General features: G+C 46.3%; 1 pseudogene; it reads left to right on the top strand.

Moving 5' to 3' along the window:
• Nucleotides 1-22839, top strand: part of LOC136502269 (large ribosomal subunit protein bL19cz-like) — a 36781-nt pseudogene extending 13942 nt beyond the window's left edge.
• Nucleotides 22840-26669: the final 3830 nt, after the last annotated feature.

Here is a 26669-nt window from a genome sequence, read left to right as displayed (position 1 = left end):
TCACTTAGAAAGCCGCCAACTGCAATATCAACGGGCTGCTCAGCGCATTGCCGATAGAGCAGCTCAAGCTCAACTCAAAGAAGAGATGCTACAACTGAAACAAATCGCTGATGAGAAGCACAAGGGCATCGTCAACTTGCAGACTTCGGGTGCTGCACTTAAGCAGAAAATCTTGGATCTATCAGCAAGGAAGATAGCTCTATTGGCTGAATTGAAAGAAATCGATGCAGCCTTAACTCATGCTCAACAAGAAGAAAGCCAGCTACCCAATGCCGTCAAAGCCCTTCAGCAAGAAAGAGATATCCAAGCTCGCAAAGCTTTAGCCATGAAGAAAAAACTCAAGCCTGTGGAGGGTGCTGCCGATGACGATATCAAAGAAATGGAGGAAGCCGACCAGATTCGCCTGCGTGCGATATTAGCTATCCAATCCTTGTTGAACGTGTAATCTTATTTATTATATCGGCACTTTATGAGACATTGACATCCTTGCATAATTCTAGCCGATAGTACTGTTATCGGCACTTATACTTTTATGCATCTATCCAGATACTAGGGTAATATTTCTTTAAATATTTTCCATTTAACGCTCTGGGAAACACAACCCCTTCGAGGGTTTCTAAAATATATGCATTACCAGGAACAGACTGATTTATCCGATATGGACCTTCCCAATTAGGAGACCACTTTCCAAACTTTGAACTTTTAGTCCCAATCGGTAAAATCAATTTCCAGACCAGATCTCCATCGGTAAACTCTTTTACTTTCACCTTCTTGTCATACCATCTAGCTACTCTTTTCTTATTTTCTTCGATACTAACTAAAGCCCTTAACCGATGACCCGCCACATCTTCCAACTCATCCTTCATAAGAGTATTATAATCATCGGCTGTCAGCTGATTTTGAGAACGTATTCGTCTAGAGCCAACCTTAATTTCCCAAGGCAATACTGCATCGTGTCCATATACTAACTGATAAGGCGTTACTTTGGTTGCACCATGACATGACATCCGATATGACCACAAGGCTTCATTTAATACTGTATGCCACCTCCTAGGATTTTCTTCAATTTTGCGCTTAATGAGTTTGATGATCCCTTTGTTAGAAGCCCCAGCTTGACCATTAGCTTGAGCATAATATGGAGAAGAATTTAAAATTTTAATTCCCATACCTACAGCAAACTCATCAAATTCTCCTGATGTAAACATAGTGCCCTGATCGGTAGTGATAGTCTGAGGAATACCAAATCGGTAAACAATATGCTCTTTCACAAAATCAATCATATTGACCGATGTCACCTTTTTTAAAGGAATTGCCTCAACCCACTTTGTGAAATAATCGGTAGCAACCAGAATAAATTTATGTCCTTTACTCGATGGCGGATAAATCTGACCAATGAGATCAATAGCCCATCCCCGGAACGGCCATGGTTTGATTATAGGATTCATAGCCGATGCAGGCGCTCTTTGAATATTACCAAACCTTTGACACCCCTGGCATCCCTTAAAATATTTAAAACAATCTTCAAGAATAGTTGGCCAATAGTACCCATTCCTTCTGATCATCCATTTCATCTTGAAAGCCGATTGATGTGCCCCACATACTCCTTCATGAATTTCACCCATCAAGCTTTTCGATTCATCATTGCTAACACATCTAAGTAAAACTCCATCTATAGTTCGATAATATAATTCATCATCGAGGAGCACATATTTGGTAGCTTGGAACCTTATACGTCTCTCAACCTTTCTATATGGATCCTTTAAATAATCGACAATCTCTTTCCTCCAGTCATCGGTATCAACTGCCGATGTTAGCACTTCCTGAATAGGCTGATACCCTGAAGCATGCTGAGCTAGTCGATTAGCTTCCTCATTATGCAATCGAGAGATATGTTCAAGACGAAAATCTCTAAATCCTTTCAACAATTGCAAACATCTTTCATAATACGAAATCAAAGCTTCACTTCGGCATTCATAAATTCCAGCCAATTGATTTATAACTAGCATAGAATCACCAAAGATTTCAACAACATCGGCACGTATCTCCTTTAGCAATTCTAACCCTTTTATCAAGGCTTGGTATTCAGCTTGATTGTTTGTCGCTGTAGCAACAATCGGCAATGAAAACTCATACTTTCTTCCTTGAGGTGAAATTAACACAATGCCGATACCTGCTCCTTCACCACATGTGGACCCATTGAAGAAAAGTGTCCAGGGAGCAATCCCCAGAGAGTCCACTGTATTACAATGCTGAGTGACAAAATCAGCCATCACTTGCCCTTTAACTGCCTTAGTTGATTTGTAGCGTAGTTCAAATTCTGATAATGCTAAAATCCATTTGCCGATTCTACCACTTAATATCGGCATCGACAGCATATACTTGACCACATCGTCTTTGCATATGACCATACATTCGGCAGATAACAAATAATGCCTTAATTTGACACAAGAAAAGTATAAACACAGACACAATTTTTCGATGGCCGAATACCTCGTCTCAGCATCCACTAATCTTCTGCTCAAATAATAAATAACACGTTCTTTCCCTTCAAATTCTTGAATAAGAGCTGAACCGATAACTGTATCATCAGCTGACAAATATAACCTGAAAGGCTTCCCATGTTGAGGTGGAACTAGCACTGGAGGATTTGATAAATATTTCTTAATTTCATCAAGGGCTAATTGCTGTTCAACTCCCCATACAAATTCCTGATCAGCTTTCAATTTAAGTAGTGGGCTGAAAGCCTTGATCTTACCCGACAGATTAGATATGAATCTTCTAATGAAATTAATCTTACCGATCAAAGATTGTAATTCAGTCTTATTGGCAGGAGCAATCACCTTGTTAATTGCATCAATAGACTTCCTACTGATTTCAATGCCCCGCTGATGCACCATAAAACCCAAGAATTGTCCTGCCGATACACCGAATGCACATTTATTAGGATTCATCTTCAATCCATGCTTCCTTGTGCACTCCAGTATCTTTCGCAGATCGGCTAAATGTGCCGTGATATCTCCAGACTTAATCACTATATCATCAATGTAGATCTCCACTAATGTGCCGATGTACTCATGAAAAATAAAGTTCATAGCCCTTTGATAAGTAGCACCGGCATTTTTCAAACCAAACGTCATGACTATCCACTCGAACAACCCCACATGACCTGGACATCTGAAAGCAGTCTTGGGAATATCTTCCTCAGCCATGAATATTTGATTGTAACCTGCATTACCATCCATGAAGCTGATAATTTGATGTCCAGCCGCAGCATCAATCAACAAATCAGCAATCGGCATTGGATAGCCATCCATCGGTGTGGCTTTGTTGAGATTCCTGAAATCAATACAGACACGAAGTTTTCCATTTTTCTTATAAACAGGAACCACATTAGAGATCCACTCTGCGTATCGACATTGCCGAATAAACTTTGCTTCAATTAATTTAGTTATTTCGGCCTTAATGTCAGGAAGTACATTAGGGTTGCATCGGCGCGCTGGCTGCTGATGTGGCCGAAATCCAGATTTGATAGGTAACCGATGTTCAACTATCGATCGGTCTAATTCAGGCATCTCAGTATAATCCCAAGCAAAACAATCTTTATACTCTTTTAACAAATCTGTTATTCGCTGCTTACACTTGGAATCTAACTTAGCACTAATAAAAGTAGGTCTTGACCTATCACCATCACCGATATCTACTTCTACTAAATCATCTGCCGATGTGAACCCTTGACCTAATTTTCCATCATCGGCAAACCTATCCATTAAAACTCCTCTTCAGAACCGACTGCTTGGATCGGTGGAATTTCATAATCAGCAACTCTAAGGAACTCTTTTTCCCAAGCTTCTCCTGATATGCATTTTGTTCGCTCATAAGTATCTGATTCTGCCGATGCGATGATATAAGAAGAATCACCAGGGACGACCTCAATCTTATCCCCAATCCACTGTACGAGGCATTGATGCATTGTAGAAGGAACACAACAATTAGCATGAATCCAATCCCTCCCTAGAAGCAGATTATATGCACCCTTGCCATTGATAACAAAGAACGTCGTTGGCAAGGTTTTGCTGCCGATGGTCAATTCAACGCACACTGCCCCTTTAGCCGGTGACACATTGCCTTCAAAATCTTTCAACATCATATCAGTTTTGGTCAAGTCTTGATCTCCCTTACCAAGTTTCCGATACATCACGTAAGGCATAATATTAATCGCAGCCCCTCCATCAATAAGTACCTTAGACACAGGCTGCCCATCAACTCTGCCCTTCACAAATAAAGCCTTAAGATGCTGTCTCTCGTCATCGGTAGGTTTCTCAAAAACAGCCATCATTGGATCTAGTGTTAACTGAGCTACTTGATCAGAGAGAACAACTTCTTCCTCATTATCAGATAGTGCCAAAAACTCCATCGGCAACATGAATACCATATTAACATCTGCCGATGGACCCTTATTTTTGTGTTTTACCTGCCACTGCTGATGACCAGGCCTTTCATTGGAGGAATTTTCCTCTTGGTATAAATCCTCCTGACGCTCACGTTGCATCCTCCTTCTCTGCGTCTTTATTAGACCCTCTAGGCACCATCGAGGAAACTTGGTTTTCCAAACCGGCTGATAACAAGTCCTAGTTGGTTCTACACGACGTATATTAGGGTCCCTGTAGAATATTTCCTCATCGGGAACTCTTGCGTTTGCCATCTCCTCAAGCTCCTCTTGATTCCTTGGAAAATATCCAGCGCGTTTACCAAGCCTCTCATGTACACTAAGTCTGCCCCCCAGCCGATCATGCACTGATGCTCTGCCTCTGATCGGCTCATTGATAGATAGACCCTAATTACCAAGTTGAAACCTCCTTTCTGAGCGATTGACTCCGTAATAACCATTACACTCAGGGCAATTTTCAACAGTTGGCAATTTAATACCTTCTTCCCAGCAATGGATGAAAAACGGACATCTCCAATGATCTTTATGTCGATTCCATTCTTCCTGACATCTCATTTCTTGCTGTTGTCGATATCGGACATTACGTTGACGCCAACCCTCCTGCTGCCTTCGATGAGTAATCACAATGCCAGGTCGAGGAGGATTTTTGGAACTACTGCTTTCTCCTAGCAAACCCTTACTCTTTGCATCATCGGTAGTTATCCGATGTTGGGGGTCCACTGACGCGTTTTTCTCAGCAGCCTCTGACGTCAATACCTTGGTCTTTCCTTTGGCATCCAACATATTTGCTGGAAAAGGGTGTTGATCAATTTTCATCGGCTTCTGGGCCTTGGAAGTACCAAACTTAATTCTCCCAGATTCAATAGCCGATTGTAACTGTTGCCTGAATACCTTGCACTCATTTGTACTGTGTGAAGTTGCATTGTGCCATTTGCAGTACAAAATCTTCTTCAACTCTTCTGCCGATGGGATCACATGATTAGGTGACAGCTTAATTTGGCCCTCTTGAAGCAGAAGATCAAATATTTTATCGGCCTTGGTGATATCAAAGGTAAACTTTTCTGGCTCTTTTTGACCAAAGGGACATGATATCGGCTTTTTATTCTTAACCCACTCAGCTAAGCCGATAACTGGTTCTTCATCAGAGTCAGAATCTCCTACTTCTTCAACAAATGATACCTTTTTACTCCAGTTCTTTTTAGGTTCAAAAACCCTAGTATCTTGATCAGAGATCCTTTGCACAAGATGACTGAGGCTTTCAAACTCCTGAGAAGCATATCTGTCTTTAAGATGTGGCAATAACCCTTGGAAAGCCAGATCGGCAAGCTGCCGATCATCCAGCACCAGGCTGTAGCACTTATTTTTTACATCTCGTAGCCTTTGTACAAAGCTCTCTACCGATTCATCATTACGCTGTCTCAATTTTACTAAATCGGTAAGCTTCTTTTCATGGATTCCAGCAAAGAAATACTTATGGAATTGTTTTTCTAGATCAACCCAAGTAATAATAGAATTTGGTGGTAATGAAATGAACCATGTAAATGCTGATCCAGACAAAGATGATGAAAATAATCGAACTCTTAATTCATCTCTGTTAGCTGCCTCTCCACATTGAATAATGAAGCGATTGACATGTTCCATTGTTGATGTATCATCTTGCCCAGAGAATTTAGTGAAATCCGGTACCTTGTACCGATTTGGGAGAAGAATTAAATCGTATGCAGGAGGGTATGGAGTCCGATAAGAATAAGTATTGACCTTGGGCTTTATCCCAAACTGGTCCTTCACAATTTCTGCTATCTTATCGGCCCAAAAAGCATCAGCCTCCTGCTGACGAACTGGTTGAATTTCTACAGGAGGTGCCTGCTGACATCCCTCCACATATCTTTGTAGCCCACGATCTCCAGCAATCGGCATATTTGCCGTTACTTGTGGTCCATTAGCCTGTTGGAAAGGATTCATCGGCTGGGCTGCCGATGCTTGATTCTGGAAACCAGCTTGCATATGACCTTGTTGAATCCCTGCAACCTGCTGATTTCGCTGAACTGTATGTTGAACAGGTAACTGTCCTGACCAATCATTATTAGAACTCATCGGTACAAAACTTACCGATGGCTGGTAATTTGCTGATATTGTTGGATAATTATAACTGGTTTGAGGCATGAACTGAACCCCAGTTTGACTCATAGCAGGGGCTTTCTGCTGCATCGGCAGTAAGCTCGCCGATGGACTTGAATTGAATGTTTGAACCATAGGCATCTGGAAACCTCCTGGAGTTGGTTGCACAGAAGTAGTTGCGGCATATTGAGGCACTTGAGCCATCGGCGAAACGGCCGATGGTATAGGCGCTCTTCCTACTGCATCAAACACTTGAGGTAATCTAGGATTGAAAGCAGATGACTCTGGAGGCATGCCATATCCCCACCAATTAGTAGGAATCTGGCTATTCTGAGACACAGGGCCTGACATAGCTGATGCCGATAGATCTGTATTAAGCTGAACTCGCCCTCCTGGTAGTACCTGATCTGATTGTATCAGTGTAGATTGAATATTAGGTGAGCCTGCCAATACTGGAGGGGAAGTAACTTCTGTACCCACAACGGCCGAAGGAGCCGATGGAGTTTTGACAGATGCCGGCTCTGGTTGATGATAGGCAGGCCCAACGTAATGTGGTGCCGCTTGTCCTTCTTTGAGAGTTCGAACCACAGCATTATGAACAGTATTGGACAGCACATTGGAATGATTAATCAAAGCATGATTTACTGCAGAATTAACCATCTCTTGAAGTTTACCAGGATTGGAGTCAAAGGTAACCTGCCGAGGCAACGGCAAATCTTGCTTCTGGATGACTTGTCCACTCTTGTTCAAGCTAAACGATCTCAGACAAAGCTGCTTGTATTCTTCTACAGCCTTTTCCATAGCCTGCCTCTGTTCTTCCTTGAGATCTTCTGATACTGCGATAATGTTCCCTGAATCGATCTTGGGATTGAACATATTGATTGATTTGTCCCACCAGGCGTGCCAAAAGATGTGTTGATGCAAAAGTGATCTGCAAACACAAAGGGCTAATACCCGAATCGATATCCAAAGCGTGCCAGTCGATTTGACCTGCTAATCGACAAGGATGAAGATACGAACACTTTGGTCCTGACAACAGCGATACGCTCGGAAGTCACGGCCAAGAGGTGCTCACGCGGAACTCGAGAATCGCCGAAGGTCGCACTGAAACGATGCAGCTCGCCGAATCAATGAGAACTCGTAAAAAAGGAAAAATATGCAAATTGACGAAGTCGCCGAAAAGTAAGTAGATGCAAATAGGAGTAAAAATTGGTTTTGATATTGATTGATATATCTATTACATTGCCCCTTACTCCATATTTATACCCTGATCTAAAGAGACACAACCAAACACAACTAGGACACCAATCCCATATCTAAGGAAACACGTGACTCTTACATGAATCATACCCTAACAAATATAGAAAAGGAAATCAACTCCTATCTATTTCCCTGTCCGCCTCAATTACGATGGAAATCTCACCGTCCTCCTTCCCATCGGCATACTCCCTATTTCATCGGCAGTAGTCTTCAAGTCTTCCTTCATCGGCATACTCCCTGTTTCATCGGCAGTAGTCTTCAAGCCCTCCTTCATCGGCATACTCCATGTTTCATCGGCAGTAGTCCTCAAGCCTCCCTTCATCGGCATCGACAATAACACCTCCAACCTCATCGGCAACGCCCGAGTCCAAATCAACCTTTCCATCGACCATCACCAGCTATCGGCAACCATCTTTACAAACTGGCTTTCATCGGCTATCAAAGTATTCAATAACTTTCCCCTTGCCGATTAGTCCACTCCGATTATTTTGACACGTGCAAAAAACGGTGTCAACAGATTGCAACAACTTTCACCTCCCAAACCTTCTGATCAAGGGCATGTAACAATTTGATAGGGTCCCGACAGGCAGCCTTAGGGGTTCGCTTGTCCGGTCGGGGTAGATCAATCCATTCGTGTGCAGAGCCGGGCCATTCCATGTGATGGCCGCGTTCCTGCTGCTGCCGCCTCCGGTTTTGGTCTCTGTGCAAAAGTTCTCGTTGCGACGAGGGGTTTGTCGATGGTAGGGAATGTTGCTGAGGTTGTTTCTGATTTGGATGATTCCACCTCTCCTGTGGTTGAGCACCTCCCGCGCATCAAGTTCAAGAGGCCTGATAAGACCGCCAGGCACATTATGAATGTATGTAAGCTGAGTGAGTGTTACATAATTGAAGGGACTATATTGTTACATTACATCCTGTCACATTAACAAAATCACAACGGAAACAATAAAGCCACTGCTTGTTGTTTGCCTATGCAGATCCTGAACAAAGAGGTAGTCAAATAGGTCCGCTCGGAGAGGGAGATTCCTGATGTGCAGCCTGGATGTTTGATTCAGATGAGATTGGTCTATCATTTCTTTGTGTTCTGGCTTTAGCGCTGTTCCGATATGTTTGTGGCACTGAACCTTCCTGTGAATCAATGAACAGCAAGATCCTGAGAACAAGCGGCGCGAGTCAACATTTAAAGGGATTGTGATAGGAAAGCGCAACGCTGGGATCAATACAACCTTTAGATTGCGCAGTGTTGTAACATGGCCTCCGAGAGTGGCGGAGACCTACGCGGCCAGCAGTTCGCAAAGACGTCTCCGACCAACTACCTAAGCAAAGGCCAAGCTACCACGCCTCCAGACCCAGAAAGATGACAGTTTCTCAGACTACTTGCAGGACGCTGCCGGTGACCCTGGCGCAGCCTCCGCCCGGTTAGCTCGTAGGCATCTCTGGGTGGAGGGGGCAGAGGCCACCCCACTGCAAGGCTAATCAAGTGCCAACGTTACCTACGTGTGTGTGTGCAGGTAACAAGAGGAAGGCGCTCATGGACGGCGCGGGCGCGCCGGTTCGGCCTCCGCTCGTAGGGGCAGAAACCCAACCAGGAGGATGGCAACACTGGGCGTCGAGGGCCTGTGGCCTCGGCATCCCAGGGGCAGAGACCGACGGCGGAGGTCCAGAGGCCCGTCGCCGAATTTTGAGGCCTGATGGGTCGGCTGATTACGTCGGCCCAGTACCTGAGGGCGGCATGACAAGATTACCCCTGAGATGAAAGGCGAGTAGTGGAATATTCCGAGAATGTACTGTAGCAGTTGAAGGGTACTATTGTAAACTCTGTGAAAGTGGTAGTTGAGCCCTATAAATAGGGAACACTTGTAACAGTACCGGTGGTTAGAAAATGAATGAATGAAACCCTAGTTTTACGCGCCATTTCCCTACACGCCCACTTGTCGTGCCTGTTTCCCGAGCCTCCGCCTGAGGGCAGCACTTAGCGGGCGGAGGCCTCTACCTCCTCCACACTGTCTGAGACCGCAAGTCTCAACATTGGCGCTCACCGTGGTTTAGCCAAGGCAAACCAACGATGGCAGGGAAAAGAAAAACCACAACCAGAGCAGCAACGACCATGGGTCAGAGAGGAAGGCCTAGGCGCACCACTCGTAGCACCTACGCAACCTCGCCAGCGGAGGATGACACCAGAGCAGATGCCCAAGGTCAACCACCAGAACCCCAAGATCCAGAGATTCAAGATCCGGAGGCCCAACCAAATTCAGGCACAACACTCGACCAAGAACTGCAACAGCTGCAAGCACAGTTGCAAAGAGCGCAACAAGAAAGGGATAGAATAGCAGCAGCATTCGCAGCTAATCAGCAAGCTACTCAAGCGTCAGCACAAGCAGCATAAATAAGGCAGCAGTTGGCAGTCCTACATGCTGAGATGCTAAGTATGCAGCATGCAGTACCAAGGTCGGCAAGGTTACCAAGGCAAAAACTGGAACAAAAACCAAAAGGAGAAACAATGCAGGCCATATTGCGTTTTCACGGCGAAAGCGTAGGGCACAGCACCAAAGATTGTCCGGAGACAAAAGAGACACAAGAAACGATGAAGAACAAGCAGACTGCCCAACCTTCGACACAGCAGAGCACAAGAGAGGTCAACACCACCTACACAACTGGCCACCAGCAGTACTGCCCAATGTACCCAGCGCTAAACGCAAACCAAATACACCCCTCCACGCTGGCCTCTGCCTATTACCCAAATTTCCTACCAGCATGGCGGTCAGTGCCTTCACAGCAGCCTCCGACGGGTAACTACAGGTCGGAGCAAGCTTGACCTACATAAACCCAAAACCTCCCCACATAACCTACCTCGAAACAAACCAACCGCCACAAAACCAAAGCAGGTTCGAGCATCCGCCGCAACAGTAGCACATGCAGCAACTGCCTCCGCCGCCACCTCACAACCAACCCCCAACACCAAAAAATGAGCCAAACCCAGAAAACCAAATCAACTCTCATGGAGCACTACCAACAATAGGCATGATACTACCAATCGCCGAAGGATCATCAATGGAGTTTCAAACAAAAAAGCAGAAAAAGGATCACCTCCGCCTGGTAAACAACATAGCAGTCCAAGGCCCAGCAAAATACACAGATTGGTCCAGAGTCCCAATCACCTTCATAGAAGAAGATCTCCAGCTAGAAAGCTACCCTCACACAGACACAATGGTAATCAAGACAAACATAGCAGCATGGGAGATAAGCAGAGTGTTGATTGACACTGGCAGCTCAGCAGACATCATCTTTGCAAATACCTTTGACCAAATGAAGCTCAACAGGAATCAACTACAGCCCTCCGAATCCCCTTTGATAGGATTCGAAGGCAAGCAGATACAAGCACTAGGAAAGATATCACTCCCAGTGTCGTTTGGAACCCAAGCAAATGCTAGAACCGAATACATAACCTTCGACGTCGTCGATCTGTATTACCCATACAATGCCATCTTGGGCAGAGGATTCACAACCAAATTCAATGTAGCCCTACATATGGCCTACCTGTGCATGAAAATACCAGCACTCCATGGTATTATCATAGTCCGAGGTAGCCAGAAAGAAGCAAGAAACATAGAAAAAGCAATCTACAGAGCCCAAAGAAACATCAATGCAGTCGAGTCGGTAGACAAAGAACTAGAGCCTCCGGATATGCCTAGAGAAAAAACAGATATGGCAAGTCAAGAAGAGACAAAGCTAATCCCTCTAGAAAAGGAGTTACCAGACAGAAAAGTAACAATCAGCTCAGAATTAAGCAAGGCAGAGGAGGAAGAGCTCATGGAAACTCTAGTAAAAACAAAGACATCTTTGCCTGGTCAGCCTCCGACCTCCAGGGAGTCAGCAGGGACATCATACAACATGAACTGGATATCAATGAAAACATGAGGCCAAGAAAGCAGAAACAGAGAAAAATGTCGGAGGATAGAATCCTGGCAGCAAAGGCGGAGGTGCAAAGATTGCTAGATGCAAAAGTCATCAGGGAAGTCAAGTGTTCAGAATGGCTTGCAAATGTAGTACTGGTACCAAAGAAGAATGGCAAAATGAGAATGTGCATAGATTTCACAGATCTGAACAAAGCTTGCAAAAAAAAAACCCTTTCCCATTGCCAAGAATAGACGCCTCCGTCGACAAGGCAGCCAGATGCCAGAGGTTTTCTCTGCTCGACTATTTCTCTGGATATCACCAAATCTGGATGAAAAAAGAAGACGAAGACAAGACAAGTTTCACCACTCCATTCGGGACATATTGCTACACCAGAATGCCGGAGGGCCTCAAAAATGTCGGAGCAACCTTTGCCAGAATGACAAAGGAAGTTTTGGGCTCACAACTAGATAGAAACATCATAGCCTACGTCGACGACATAGTAGTCATGAGCAAGAACAAGGATGATCATGTCTCCGACTTACAGGAGACCTTCGCCAACCTCAGGATAGCTGGCCTCCGCCTCAACCCAGAAAAGTGTATATTTGGAGTTACAAAAGGGAAGATGCTCGGATACATCATAAGCGGCGAAGGCATCAAAGCAAACCCAGACAAAACTAGAGCAATAATGACAATGGTAGAACCCAAAAACAAGAAAGAAGTGCAAAAGCTGATGGGAAGAATAGCAGCGCTCAACAGATTCATCTCAAAATCAGCAGAACATAGCCTACCCTTCTTCCAAGCCCTGAGGGGCGGAGACAACTTCGAGTGGGGGTCAAATCAGTCGAAGGCATTTCATAACTTGAAAGAGTATCTGGCAAACTCACTGATGGTCTCCATCCCAGAATCGGACAACCACCTATTGCTATATGTGGCGGCCTCCGACCATGCAGTCAGCGCAGTCTTAGTTCACGAGCTGGAAAAAGAATCAGGCAAAACTCAAAAGCCACTTTATTTTATCTCAGAAGCACTATCCGGAGCCAAGCTAAACTACACTGAGGTAGAAAAAGTTGCCTACGTAGTGCTGATGGCATCAAGAAAATCGCTGCCCCACGAAATCTCAGTCCCAACATCGCTGCCACTGCAAGAGTTACTCAGAAACAAAGAAGCCTCCGGCAGAATAGGCAAATGGGCTACAGAGCTATCACAGTTTGGCATCTCGTATGTCCCCAGAACAGCAATTAAATCACAAGCACTAGCTGATTTTGTAGCAGATTGGACACCTCCGACAGAGCCCAAGGTACAACCAACCACTCAAGGCTGGATGGCATTCACGGATGGAGCCTGGGGCCAAGCCAGAGCAGGAGCCTCCATCGTCCTAACGGCACCCTCCGGTGTCAGACTGAAATACGTAGCAAGGCTAGAGTTCAAATCAACAAACAACATAGCAGAATATGAAGGCATGATCCTAGCGCTCAGTAAAGCAAAAGGCCCTAGGGGCAAAAACATTGATAGTCAAAATAGATTCTCAAGTGGTTACTGGCTAAGTAGAGAAAGAATACATAGCAAGAGAGTCAGAACTCATCAAATACCTATCCGTTGTTAGAAATTTGGAGCGGAGATTTGAGGGCTTCACCCTGAAGCACATCCCAAGATCAGAAAATGCAAAGGTAGATGAACTAGCAAAAGTTGCGGCAAACAACCTGCCACTGCCACCAAACACTTTTTACCAGATCCTGAAGTCTCCGGCAACTGCAGAGACATCTAAGGCGCCTAAGCCCATACTACACCTGCAAAATGAAGATTGGAGAAAGGCGATAACAAAATTCTTAGAAGGCAAAACCACCAAAGAAGATGAAGCAAAAGCAGCAAGAATACAGGCCAGGGCAAGAAATTACACAATCATAGATGGTGTACTGTACAAGAAAGGAGTAGTCCAGCCTCTCCTCAAATGCATATCGCAGAGCGAAGGCATAGAGTTGCTTCAAGAAATACACTCAGGAATTTGCGGGTCGCACATTGGCTCTAGAGCATTATCAGCAAAGGCAATAAGGCAAGGCTTTTATTGGCCAACACACATACAAGACGTAGAGCAGATAGTCAGAACATGCAAAGCATGCCAAACATTCTCTCCCGGGCAGTCAAAACCATCGTCGGAGACACAGCTTATACCTCCGACATGGCCGCTACAAAGATGGGTATGGACCTGGTCGGCCCATTACCACCATCCCAAGGAGGAAACAGATTCATAGTAGTGGCAGTAGAATATTTTACAAGATGGATAGAAGCAAAGCCCTGGCAAAGGTAACCTCAGAAACTGTCAGAAAATTCTTCTGGCAAAACATCATTTGTAGATTTGGTGTACCGAGGATTCTGACAGTAGATAATGGAAAACAATTTGATTCAGAGAACTTCAAAGAATTCTGCAAAAGCATTGGGACAAAACTAGCCTTCGCCTTAGTATACCACCCAGAGTTCAATGGTGCCATGGAAAGAGCAAACAGAATAGTGTTTTCAGCAATATCAAAAACATTCTGGGCCTACGCAAAGGAAAATGGGTAGATGAATTACCCAGAGTGATTTGGTCACACAATACATCTATCTCAAGAACAACAGGATTCACACCATTCAAGCTGCTTTATGGAGAAGAGGCCATGATGCCAGAAGAAATCAAGCATGAAAACCTCCGCACAACGAGACACCTAATGTTGCAAGATGAAGAATATGCAAAAGAAACAATAGAAGCAACAAGACTTGAAGCAGTCGAAAACATTGCAAAATATCAGTCCCAAACCAAGAGGTGGAGAGACTCTCAGGTGGTAAGGAAAGACATAAAACATGGAGACCTCGTACTTAGAAGAAAACCCAACGCACAACTTGTTGGCAAACTGCAACCGAAATGGGAAGGCCCATACACAGCAACGGCAGCAGGCCACCCTGGCTCTTTCCACTTGACCGACAGCGAAGGTGTCACGACAACCCACACTTGGAATATTGACAGCCTCCGCAGATACTACATCTAGGCAATGTACCAAAGGGCAACCTCCGCAAATAATAAGCGGAGGCCCCTCCGTTCATTTACCTTTCAGCTCTTTTTTCTTCAACCCAAAAAATGTAAAAGAGCCTGTACTCTTTTCCTCACAGGGAACTCCAAGCGGAGGTGAGGTTTTTAACGAGGCAGGCTCAATGTAAAAATCCTCTACAAGTATAAAGAGGTAATTCCCCAAAAGAACGCTTGAAAAGTCCAAAACCGAAAGCGGCCAGCTCTGGCACCACAATATTCGATGAACAAAAATAAGCACAGGTCCTTTCAAAGCGCCGGCCACAGGCATTGGCAATTTGAAACGACCTCTATGGTCAAACAGGCCTTCGACCTTGACAAAGACCTATCCAGAGTCAGGCATCAAGGCAGAAACCACCTTGGCCAAACAGGCCTTCGACCTTGACAAAGACCTGTCCAAATTCAGGCATCAAGGCAAAAACCACCTTGGCCAAACAGGCCTCCAACCCTTGACGAAGACCTGAACAAATTCAGGCATCAAGGCAAAAACCACCTTGGCCAAACAGGCCTCCGACCCTTGACGAAGACCTGAACAAATTCAGGCATCAAGACAAAAACAACCTCGGCCAAACAGGCCTCCGACCTTAATAAAAACCACCCCAAGCATTAGGGGCAACACCATTATGGCGCTAGAACCAGGAAGAAGGTCTCCGCCATCGAAAACAGCAAAAAGAGGAAAATGTCTATCAAAACAATGTCACCATTATGGCGCTAGGCCTATTTACTTCAAAAGATCTCAAAAGGAACGAATAATTCAAGCAAGATATAGGCCATTAAAGCCAAGATACGTTCCAACTAACAACGTACCAAAAAGTTAACACCCAAAAGCCACCACCCCACTATAAAACGGGCTCCCCCCATAACCTTAAAACCTCAGTCAGTATAGGGCGCAAGGGGGGAAGAAGGCAGAGCACAAGCACAAGCCATAGCAACAGCCATGGAGGCAGGGGTCTCCTTAGATATCTAAGTCGGCCGTAGATATTGTACGAAAACTCGTAAAATTGTAGGAACCGGTAGACGGTCGGAGACAGTGGGAAAAGAGATAGGAACTACGGCACGGTGATGAACAGCGCAGGCCTACGGAAGAAGGGGGATATCGCACAAAATCTCGTAACATTCCCCTGATGCCGGAGACCTAACCTGCCATCTCCACAAATGAAACATGTCCCACGGGTGTGCAGCGTCGGAGGCCCATACCACCAGACAGCTAAAACACCCAGCTAAAGAAATACCAAAAGTCTCCGTTGTCTGCACAAGCTGCGCCAAACCTCCTATCGGATTACACACCGATTCAGCAAGCCTCGCTAGGCGGACCTCAAGTACGCTTCCGCCGAGCAAAAAACTGCCAACACTTCTACCCTGGCCATCAAGCAAGCACAGAGAAGGAGAGAACATGGGGCAGAGGTCCTGGCCACCACCTCTGTATCGCGCATGTTCGCCCAAGCAAAGGCCCATGGTGTGCAAGCTCGGGACTAGACGAGATATGTAAACCAGCACAACAGACATAAGACCCCGCACAAACAATCAAGAAAGTGAACCTGTTTTGTATTCCATAAAACATCAAGTACCATTCTTACAGGACACAAACTTACAATAAAATCGAAACTATTGTGGCGGAGGTCCGCGCCAAGCAAGCGCGTGAGTAAACCCAGCGCGCTCGTCGTCTATGTCAAACTTAACTGACTCAAACACGTCGCACGCAACGCTGCGGGGAAAGGCTGAACGTCAATACTCCCAAAGCTCTCCACTCACATAAATACCGTCGTTGTAGAGAAACAAAGGCGCAACATCTTGCACAGGCTCCCGATTCGGAACCTGTGCAAGATTAAAATTTTCCACAAAATCATTCAGAACAAAAGAAACTTTATTTACAAGAGTCCAACTGGACTACAATATACAAGTCAAAATAGCTAAGTCCTACAAAGAGCCTAGACCTCCGGCGTCCCGACCGCAGCAAAAGTCCCTAGAACGGAGCCCACATCAACTGTGGGCGGGGACAGCGCCTACGCCTCTGACCATCACCACCGCCGATCGTAGCGCCCACCGGAGCGCTAGCGGTGGCGGAGGCGTCGCCCGCGGTCGCCGAGCGCGGAGCTGGCGGAGGCCTGCCCGCAAACTCTTCTGCGCATCCTGTAGCACAGCCTAAAATATCAGGGGCACAGGCAATGAAAGCCTTCGCAGCTTCGCAAAAAGCAAGGAGAGAAAAATAGCAGCTACAAAGACTAGAAATACCTTCACCCTCTTTTCCTCTGCCAGTTTCCGAGCAGTAGGTCTCCCAAATGGAGCCCAAAAGTACCCAATGAAATTTCTCAAGGTTTTTCGCAAACCAAGAGAAGTCTCACCAAGCTCCTCCGGACCTGGCAGCGCTCCCTCCGGAATACTTTCGGTATGCGTACACCCGCCGCGCACCAAAAGCTTGGCGTAATTTGCTACTCCCGCCAGCGCCCCATAGTCCGTGCAGCCATTGATCAGACCAGGGAGCTTCGCAAGGTGACGCTTTAGCCAGGAGGCAAGGGTGTAGACGCTGTCTTCCTCCGGAGGAGCGGAGGTTTCGCCTCCGAACTCGGCGATGATGGCCCGGTAATGGCCAACGGTTGCAGCAAGGACCCCCTTGACCGAGTCCAAATGCCTCGTTGTCAAAGACAGCTGCACCCCCACCGCAGCTGCGGATTCCTTCTCAGAGGCCAGCTCTCGCCGGAGACCCTCGGCCAACTCGTTTGCCCTGCGGGCCTGCTCGGTGGACAAAGCTTCTGCATCCTGGGCCTTGGCGAGATTGGCACTCAAAGCCTCCTTTTCTTGTTCCTTCTCCGTCAGAGAAAGGCGGAGAGCTACAAGGGAGTTGGCCAAACCCCCTTTTTCACCTTCCAGGCGTTCGTTCTCCACCTTGAGCGCTTCAATCATAGTATCTTGGTCGGAGACCTCACGAGTGCAGCGCTCTTCCATAACAACGGCCGTGTGATACCCCTACGATCAGAAAGAAGAAGACCAAGGCAATCAACAATAGAAACAAAAACAAGTCTAAAGGCGAACATACACCAAAAAAGGCAAACAGCCGAAGACGCACCAAACTCTGGTGTTCTAGATGAACACGGAGAAGTTGGAAGAAATCCATGTCCCTCAGACGCTGTTTGAAGCGATCTGTTCAAAGAAGAACAAACAAACACAAAACCATAAGGTGAGAAAAGCAAATCCCACAATACATACACCAATTGCCAGAGACCACCTCCGACGTCTCCAAGAACCCCAAGATAGCACTCTTCCCAACCTGAGATAGAAGTGTCGGAGGAGCCTGCGTAGCAAAAAACAACAACAACAACAACTCAGATCAGAGGGCCGATCAGAAATAGGCAATAACAATAGGCCAAAAGACGAGTAAGATAAAAATACTCTATACTCACTCGGACCCGGCGCCATCGGCCCCAGTCGCCCCGGACCAAACCTGACGCTAGCAGCGGCCACTCGCTCCTCCGAGGTGAGGAGTCCAGCCATGACATCACCTACAAAAGCAACAAGTACACGGTATTAGCACTTGGTAGAATACATAAACAAATAAACCGGGCGAAGACAGTAAACACAAAAATGTGCAACAAACAAACTTACTCATAAAAAGCCCAGGCGGGGCCACCTACCGAGCCCCCTGGGCAGATGTCTCTGCCATAAAATGCGGCGAAGGCCCAAAGGGCCGGCTCTCCTTAGCCAGCGGCCTGGCGGGTGGAGGGCTTGAAGAAGACCGAGCCGCCGGGGCCTGCTCAGCAAGCACGGTCTTCGGCTGCCCGATGTCGGCCGTTGGCGCGGGGAAGGCACAACAACGGTAGGAGACGAAGGAGCGTGCTGCAAGGCGACCTCTGTGCCCTCTTCAAAACTTGAATACAGCCCACCAAAAATGTCGGGCATAGGATCGGCGGCGCTAGCCTCCGGCTGTTCGGCGACACTCGCAGCACCGTGCAAGGAGCGCGCCGGAGCAGCGCTGGCCCCTGGACGCTCCGCACCGCTCACAGCGCCGCGCATAGGGTGCACTGGAGCTCCAGGAGAGCCACAATCCCCGCCGCTCGCGACCCGCACGCCCACTGACGGGACGGAGGAGCTCTGAACGTCTTCACTGCCGGCGGAGGCAACGCCAGCACTACCGGTCGAAGACGCAGCCGCCGCGATCACCAGAGTGCCGGTCTTCATCTTCTTTTTCGCAGGCGCCTGAGCAACAGCAGCGCCCTTCCTCTTCTTGGACTCGGCCTCCGCCGTAACATTCTTTTCGAAGGCCTTCTTCTTCTTCTTCTTCTCAATCGAAGCCAGGACCTCGGCGGGAACCTCGTGCTCCCGGTAGACGATCCTGACCTCCTCAAAAACTCGATTGAGCCGCGGCATGGTGCCTGCCACGGCTCTCCGAGACATGTACTCACGCTCGGAAATTTTGCCAACCAACCCGACGGCGGCTTCCTCAACCTCGGAGATGAAACTGTCCTCCGTCACCCCCTCCCCCAAAGACCGCCCGAAGCGGCGGAACGGAATCCCGGCCTCCGGCCCAAAAATGGGAACCTTCACCTTTTCCAGCCGAAAGGCTGGGTTGTCTCTGCCCAGGGGCTAGTAGTTGGAGGCCATAATCTCCTCCACCAGGTCGCGGCCCCCGGAGTAGCGACACGCTGCTGTAAAAGCCCGGTCGCAAGCCTCCCTCACCGGAGACATCTCCTCCGGCGGATCCACGCGCGTATGCGGCGCCATCTCCTCCATTCTTGAAGTCAATGGATACTCCGCGACCTCCGCACCATCCTCGGTAGTGCCACGGACCCCGTAGGTCTTCACGTAGAACCACTGCTCAAGCCAGCCGTGGTCCCACTTGCCCTTCTGGCTAAAAGAAATCTCTAGGCGGTCTACGCCTTGGTTCCTCTTCGACATAAAGGTGCAACTACCATACTGACAGATCACCTCCACCTCCTTGCCCTCTTGCATCTCCTTCTTCTTCTTCGGCTGCTTCTGTAGCTCGTAGTAAGCGTAGAAGGTGTCCACATCTGGCTCGGCGCCATAAGAAACACACGCCCAGCAGAATTTGCTGAGCGTGAGGAAGGCAGTTGGAGTCAGAAGATGGAGATGAACATTAAAGATCTCCAACACCCGGCGGAGGAAGGGGATGTAAGGAAGGCGGAGGCCGCAGGTGAAGAAGTCCCGAAACACCACCGCATATCCCTCCTCCGGTTCCGGAACAGTCTAGCTAGGCGGAGGGATTTTTACCCTCGAAGAAGGAAAACACGATTCCTTCAACATCTCCGCGACCGCCTCTTCAGTAATGGAGGAGGGGCCAAAATCCCATGACTTTGTCGCCATGTCTCTGGAATCCGCAGTGATCAGGTCTCCGACGGACGCGGAGACACTCCCCAAATCCTCCTCCACTAGCTTTTCAAATTCCAACGCGGAGGCGGAAGCAAGCATGCACTCCTCAAAGCGTGCACCCCAGCCGGCGGCCCTAACGCTGAGAAGGTGGCGATAGGGTCCGAAGAAGGTGGGCCGACGAGTATGGGCGGAGGCGGAAAAGAAAGCCACCGCGGCGGCAGCCTAGACGGAAGACGCAAGCGGAAAGACGGAACGCGCGAAGGCAGCTCAGGTGAAAGCGAAGAGAGCAGAGAGCGATTTCTCAAAGGCAAGGAAAGCGAATGAGCCATGCGGGGGGGGGACCCCACCATCAACCCCACCCTTATATAGGCCGCGGGCGGGCGGTTCAGCTCCTGTCGTACAATGGTCATCTCCGGATAATTCGCCTGCCGCCCAACGGTCATCTCCGGAGAAGTTGCAAGGTATACAACGGAAAGCAACACGGCGTAAACGGCCACAGCGCAGGACAACGGCTACTTTAGAAGCCTAATGGCTACTACGACAAGACTAGTGGCCACGCCAGAGCGGGCCAGGGGGGAACCTGCGGGGATCGGTCGGAGACGTGACTACGCGCAGTCTCCGCCCCCACGGACGTCCTTGCTTAGGGCGTTTTGAGCTCACGACACGCTCAGGCGGACCGTGGTCTCAAAAGGGGGGAACTGTTGTAACATGGCCTCCGAGAGTGGCAGAGACCTACGCGTCCAGCAGTTCGCAAAGACGTCTCCGACCAACTACCTAAGCAAAGGCCCAGCTACCACGCCTCCAGACCCAGAAAGATGACGGTTTCTCAGACTGTTTGCAGGACGCTGCCGGTGACCCTGGCGTAGCCTCCGCTCGGTTAGCTCGTAGGCATCTCCGGGCGGAGAGGGCGGAGGCCGCCCCACTGCAAGGCTAATCAAGTGCCAATGTTACCTACGTGTGTGTGTAGGTAATAAGAGGAAGGCGCTTGTGGACGGCGCGGGCGCGCCGGTTCGGCCTCCGCTCGTAGGGGCAGAGACCCAACCAGGAGGACGGCAACACTGGGCGTCGGGGGTCTGCGGCCTCGGCGTCCCAGGGGCGGAGACCGACGACGGAGGTCCAGAGGCCCGTCGTCGAATTCTGAGGCCTGATGGGCCGGCTGATCGCGCAGGCCCAGTACCTGAGGGCGGCATGACAAGATTACCCCCGAGACAAAAGGCGAGTAATGGAATATTCCGAGAAGTACTGTAGCAGTTGAAGGGTACTATTGTAAACTCTGTGAAAGTGGTAGTTGAGCCATATAAATAGGGAACACTTGTAACAGAACCAGTGGTTGGAAAATGAATGAATGAAACCCTAGTTTTACACGCCATTTCCCTACACGCCCACTTGTCATGCCTGTTTCCCGAGCCTCCGCCTGAGGGCAGCGCTTAGCGGGCGGAGGCCTCTACCTCCTCCACACTGTCTGAGACCGCAAGTCTCAACACGCAGCTTAGTGTCTAGTTTGGAGTTGAGTCTGTCTTTCCACTGTAAGTCAATTTCCAAACATGTGCTCCTCTACTCTAATTCTTACTTTTAATATACTCTGCTTTGTGTTGGAACAAATCATGCTGAGGTTGGAGTACTTATTACATAGATTTTTTAATATCCTTTGTGCTGCCAGAATTAACTTCTTGTTCATTGATACCGGATAACTTCTTGTTCAACAGCCACCAAAAACTTCATGTTTCTACTATCTAGTGGGCATTTCTCCCTGTCCGTTACGATGGCAGACATGGAGTTCTTGTCCTCTGTTTGTGCATAACCTTACAATATACTATGATAAATTAAGGCCAGTTAAACTGTAGATAGATGTGTAATTTCTGCATGAGAAATGTAGTTGGATGTTTGCAAAACTGGGAAAACCATGCTCAGGTTTGGTCCTTCTTTTTGTTGTGAATCCATGAATATTATATTAACCATGCTATGAGACATAGCTAATGACCCTGAAGCAAGTGAATGATGATGTACCGAACAGTATAGGCAGATTAGCCATTTTGCAGAATGATGGACATTTGTTTTTCGAAAACGCAGGAGAGCTGCGCTTCTTTGTATTAGGGAGAAAGAAAAGGTCCCCATACATCACACACATCTCATAGGAGGACCAAATATGAGAATCCCCATTTTGCAGAATGATGGACATAACTGCTTGTGTCCTGTTAGCAAGCATCCTAGTATGAGTGGAGATTATAGTTTCATAAACACGTTATCCAGTTATGCTCATACCTCAGTTGTTCTGAATTTGTAGCATATTCTTTCTTCGCTCTGCATTTACCATGGAAACAAATACATTGAAAGAATGCTATAAGTAGTAGTTTATCTGTTTTTTTTTTATTATCAGGATATTTGTGCTTCGTTCAACATTCAACTTTTAATATTTGGTGCTAGCATAACCATGGAAAGATATGATTGCATATGACAATGCATATACGATACTAGATTTGACTTGAGATTTCACCAAACTTTATTTTATGGTTTGAATGGAAACCTGCCACTGTTATCTTTCGTTGTTTGAATGGCCACATGCCTTTCTTCTAATTAGCTATCTACTATTTGCTTGGACTATTTTCTAGATGCAACTTTCTCCTTTATGTTCAGTTACTCACCAAACATCAAAGAAATCAAGATCTTGTACAGGAAGAAAGTCAGGAGAGCTAAGCTGTATTACCTGAGGGACAGGATGAACGCACTTAGAAAGTGAGGCTTCAACTTGTTTCTAGGATTTTTGCCATGTGGATCAGCATGGTTTCTGAAGATGCAACAGTTGCAGTCTGAGAATCACATTGTTTGGTTCAATCTTTGAAAAGCCATAGCTTCTAGTTGTCAATTTCCATGCTTGGTTTCAAGCGGTGCTAGCAAAATATGTTTTCTGACACAAAATTTAACAATGCGGATCTTCCCTCTTTGATTTGCTGCGCTGTAACCTCGGTGCCAAAAATAATGTGCTCAGGTCTATTATATTACTTCCCCACTCTTATTTAGGATTTGGGTTTGACATAAACAAGCTGGAATACTTTACTTATCAAAGTGAAACTATTATGTAATGCATCATGCTATCGACAAATCGTTTAGTGTTTATTCACAGAAACCTATTGTTCTGAAGAATGGTCTAGGCATCTCTGTTTCTTTCCAGCTTGACCAGCTGTGAACAAGTGGTATAAGCTCTATGGATACCCATGGAACTGAAATTTGTTGGATTTTTTATGGCTCATTATGTGTGGTGGGATCGAATCCAAGTGATTGTCAGGGACTGGTATTTTAACAATTGAGGTCGGCTAATTCTGAGTTTTAGAAACTGACACCTGAGAATTGTCCAAATGGCCGTGGCCTTACTCAGTATGCAGGGGATCCTTAAGGTATTACAAATTGGCTGCCTACTATGTCTTGGAGAAAAAGGAGAATAATTACATTGTTTTGTTTTTACATACTATATCACCCATGTTGATTTTGGGCTATGCAGTTGAAAGAGAAGGGCATCTATATATGATATATCACTCAAGCTACATATATATATATATATATATATATATATATATATATATATATATATATATATATATATATATATATATATATATATATATATATATATATATATATATATATATATATATATAGGCAACTAGCTGGTTGCTGTTCTTTTAGCATGCAGCCATATATATAGGCAACAAGCAATGAGGACAAACAACTATAGAAGTTGGTTGTAATGAAAGGCAATCAGCTTAATAACCACATGTGTTGTTGCTCAATGTTTTGCTTCACCAGAGTAGAGCCACAAGCAGAGAGCATAAATATGTATGTACAAATCAATCTCACACCGCAAACTTAGTCATAGATTATTGTACCGTAATTAAATTAATGGTTCACCAATACAATACAGCCGGCATATGCATATGCGCGAGCACGAGGCTCGCACACGACCAGCATGCGTGCAGCCACTTGGTTTCTTCACATACCATACATAAATGCATGCAAGCAAAGAAATCCCATGAGGCGCAGCCATCAAATCGCACAAGACAGATGCGGGTGGCGCCTCTTATTACAAACACCGGTCAGCAGACACACACAAACACACACTCATTTATCGTTTGTCAAGCTGAAACACAAACTGTCACCCGCAGACATGCAGGCAGGTGGCTGCCTCACACGGCCAGGCCTGGCCGTCTTTCTTATTTCAAAACCAAACACACAGAAGAGGCCAATTCGGCTGGCTGGCCGTCATGGTAGGCAGGAGCAAACCTGAAGCCCCATACCTCCCTGGCCTTTCACACAACAAACAAACTGATCAACAGGCAGACAGGTCCATCACACGAACAATAATCCTCAGAGACGACCGAGGTAGCAGCAGCAGATGCATGCTTTCTTGAGAACGACGACAGATATAGGTTCTTTAATATCCTTGTGCTGCCAGAATTAACTTCTTGTTCATTGATATCTGATAATATTCAATGACTGTTAAACTTCATGTTTCTACTATCTAGTAGTGGGATATTTCTCCCTGTCTGTTACTATGGCAGACATGGAGTTCTTGTCCTCTGTTTGTGCATAACCTTACAATATACTCTAATAAATTAAGGCCAGCTAAACTATAGATAGATGTGTGGTTTCTGCATGAGAAATGTAATTGGATGTTTGCAAAACTGGGAAAACTGTTCTCAGGAAACCAGGTTTTGTCCTTCTGTTTGTTGTAAATCCATGAATACTATATTAACCATGCTATGACACAGCTAATGACCTGAAGCAAGTTAATGATGATGTACCGAACAGTATAGGTGGATTGGCCGTTTTGCAGAATGGACATAACTGCTTGTGCCCTGTTAGCAAGCATCCTAGTACGAGTGGAGATTATAGTTTCATAAACACATTATCCAGTTATGCTCATACCTCAGTTGTTCTGAATTTGTAGCAGATTCTTTCTTTGCTCTGCATTTGCCATGGAAACAAATACATTGAAAGAATACTATAACTAGTAGTTTATATGTTCTTTTTTTTTCTTTTTTTGTTATCAGGATCTTTGTGTCAGCCCCTAGGATCTCTCGCACGGGTAAGCACTCCGCTCACCGGCGCTCTCGCACACACACTAGGCTAGAGGTTGAAGAGGGAGGAAGAACAGAGCACACACACACATAGAGGATGAGCACCAGCGTTGGCCGGGAGCTCTGCTCGGAAGTGGCAAACGGAACTTCGCTATCTTTTTTGAGTTGCCTGGAGGGCGGTATATACAACTCTAGCCATCTAAATCCTAGTATATAGACATGTCCTATTGCCATGCTGCTACAGTGACTAGATGCGACAGCAAGGCTGACTTTCGGCGCCTGCTCTTACTGTGGCTACAGTGACAGCAGAGGTGCCTTTCGGCGCCTGCCCCTGCTGCGGCTACAGAGGGGAGAGCAGCAAATTACTTTACACTTTGTGCTTCGTTCAGCAGTCAACTTTTAATCCATTTAATGTTTGGAGCTAGCATAACCATGGAAAGATATCATCACATATGACAATGCATATACGATACTAGATTGACTTGAGAGTTTCACCAAATTATGTTTTATGGTTTGAATGGAAACCTGCCAGTGTTATCTTTCATTGTTTGAACGGCCACATGTCTTTCTTTTAATTAGCTATCAACTACTTGCTTGCACTACTTGGACAGGAAGAAAGTCAGGAGAGCTAAGCTGTATTACCTGAGGGACAGGGTGAACGCACTTAAAAAATGAGGCTTTCAACTTGTTTCTAGGATGTTTGCCCATGTGGATCAGCTTGGTTTCTGAACATGCAACAGTTGCAGTCTGAGAATCACATTGTTTGGTTCCATGTTTGAAAAGCCATAGCTTGTAGTTGTCAATTGTCATGCTTGGTTTCAAGCTGCAAGTGCTAGCTGCTAGCAGAATATGTTTTCTGACACAAAATTTAACAATGTGGATCCTCCCTCTTTGATTTGCAGCACTTTAAGCTCAGTGCAAAAAAATAATGTGCTTAGGTCTATTACTTCCCCAACCTTATTTAGGATGTCCGTTTGACATAAACAAGCTGGAATACTTTACTTATCAAAGTGAAACTATTATGAGGTGCTTTCTGCTGTCGAGGTTACATGTTTTCTTTCCTCAAAATCGTCTAGTGTTTGTCCATAGAAATATGTTGTTCTGAAGAATGGTCTATGCGTCTCTGTTTCTGTCCAGCTTGACCTGCTGTGAACAAGGGGTATAAGCTCTATGGACACCCATTCATGGAACTGAACTTTGTTGGAGTTTTTATTTTATGGCCCATTATGTGTGGTGCGAATCTAAGTGGTTGTCGGTGACTGGAATCATTACAATGTTTTGTTTATACATAAGAAAACATCTGTATCTCGGACCTTATCACCCTCGTTTATTCTGAGCACGTATATATCACTGAAGCTCTTTGTTGGTGAAAGTGATATCAAGCTAGGTGGACCATGCAACTATGGTTGCTGTTCTTTTAGCATGCAGCCACTGCAGGCAGCTGGCAATGAGGACAGACAACTAGTACAAGTTAGTCGTAATGAAAGGCAACCTG

This window comes from Miscanthus floridulus, chromosome 13 (genome assembly GCF_019320115.1).
Source record: "Miscanthus floridulus cultivar M001 chromosome 13, ASM1932011v1, whole genome shotgun sequence".
Lineage (NCBI taxonomy): Eukaryota > Viridiplantae > Streptophyta > Magnoliopsida > Poales > Poaceae > Miscanthus > Miscanthus floridulus.
This window is presented reverse-complemented; position numbering and strand designations above follow the sequence as displayed.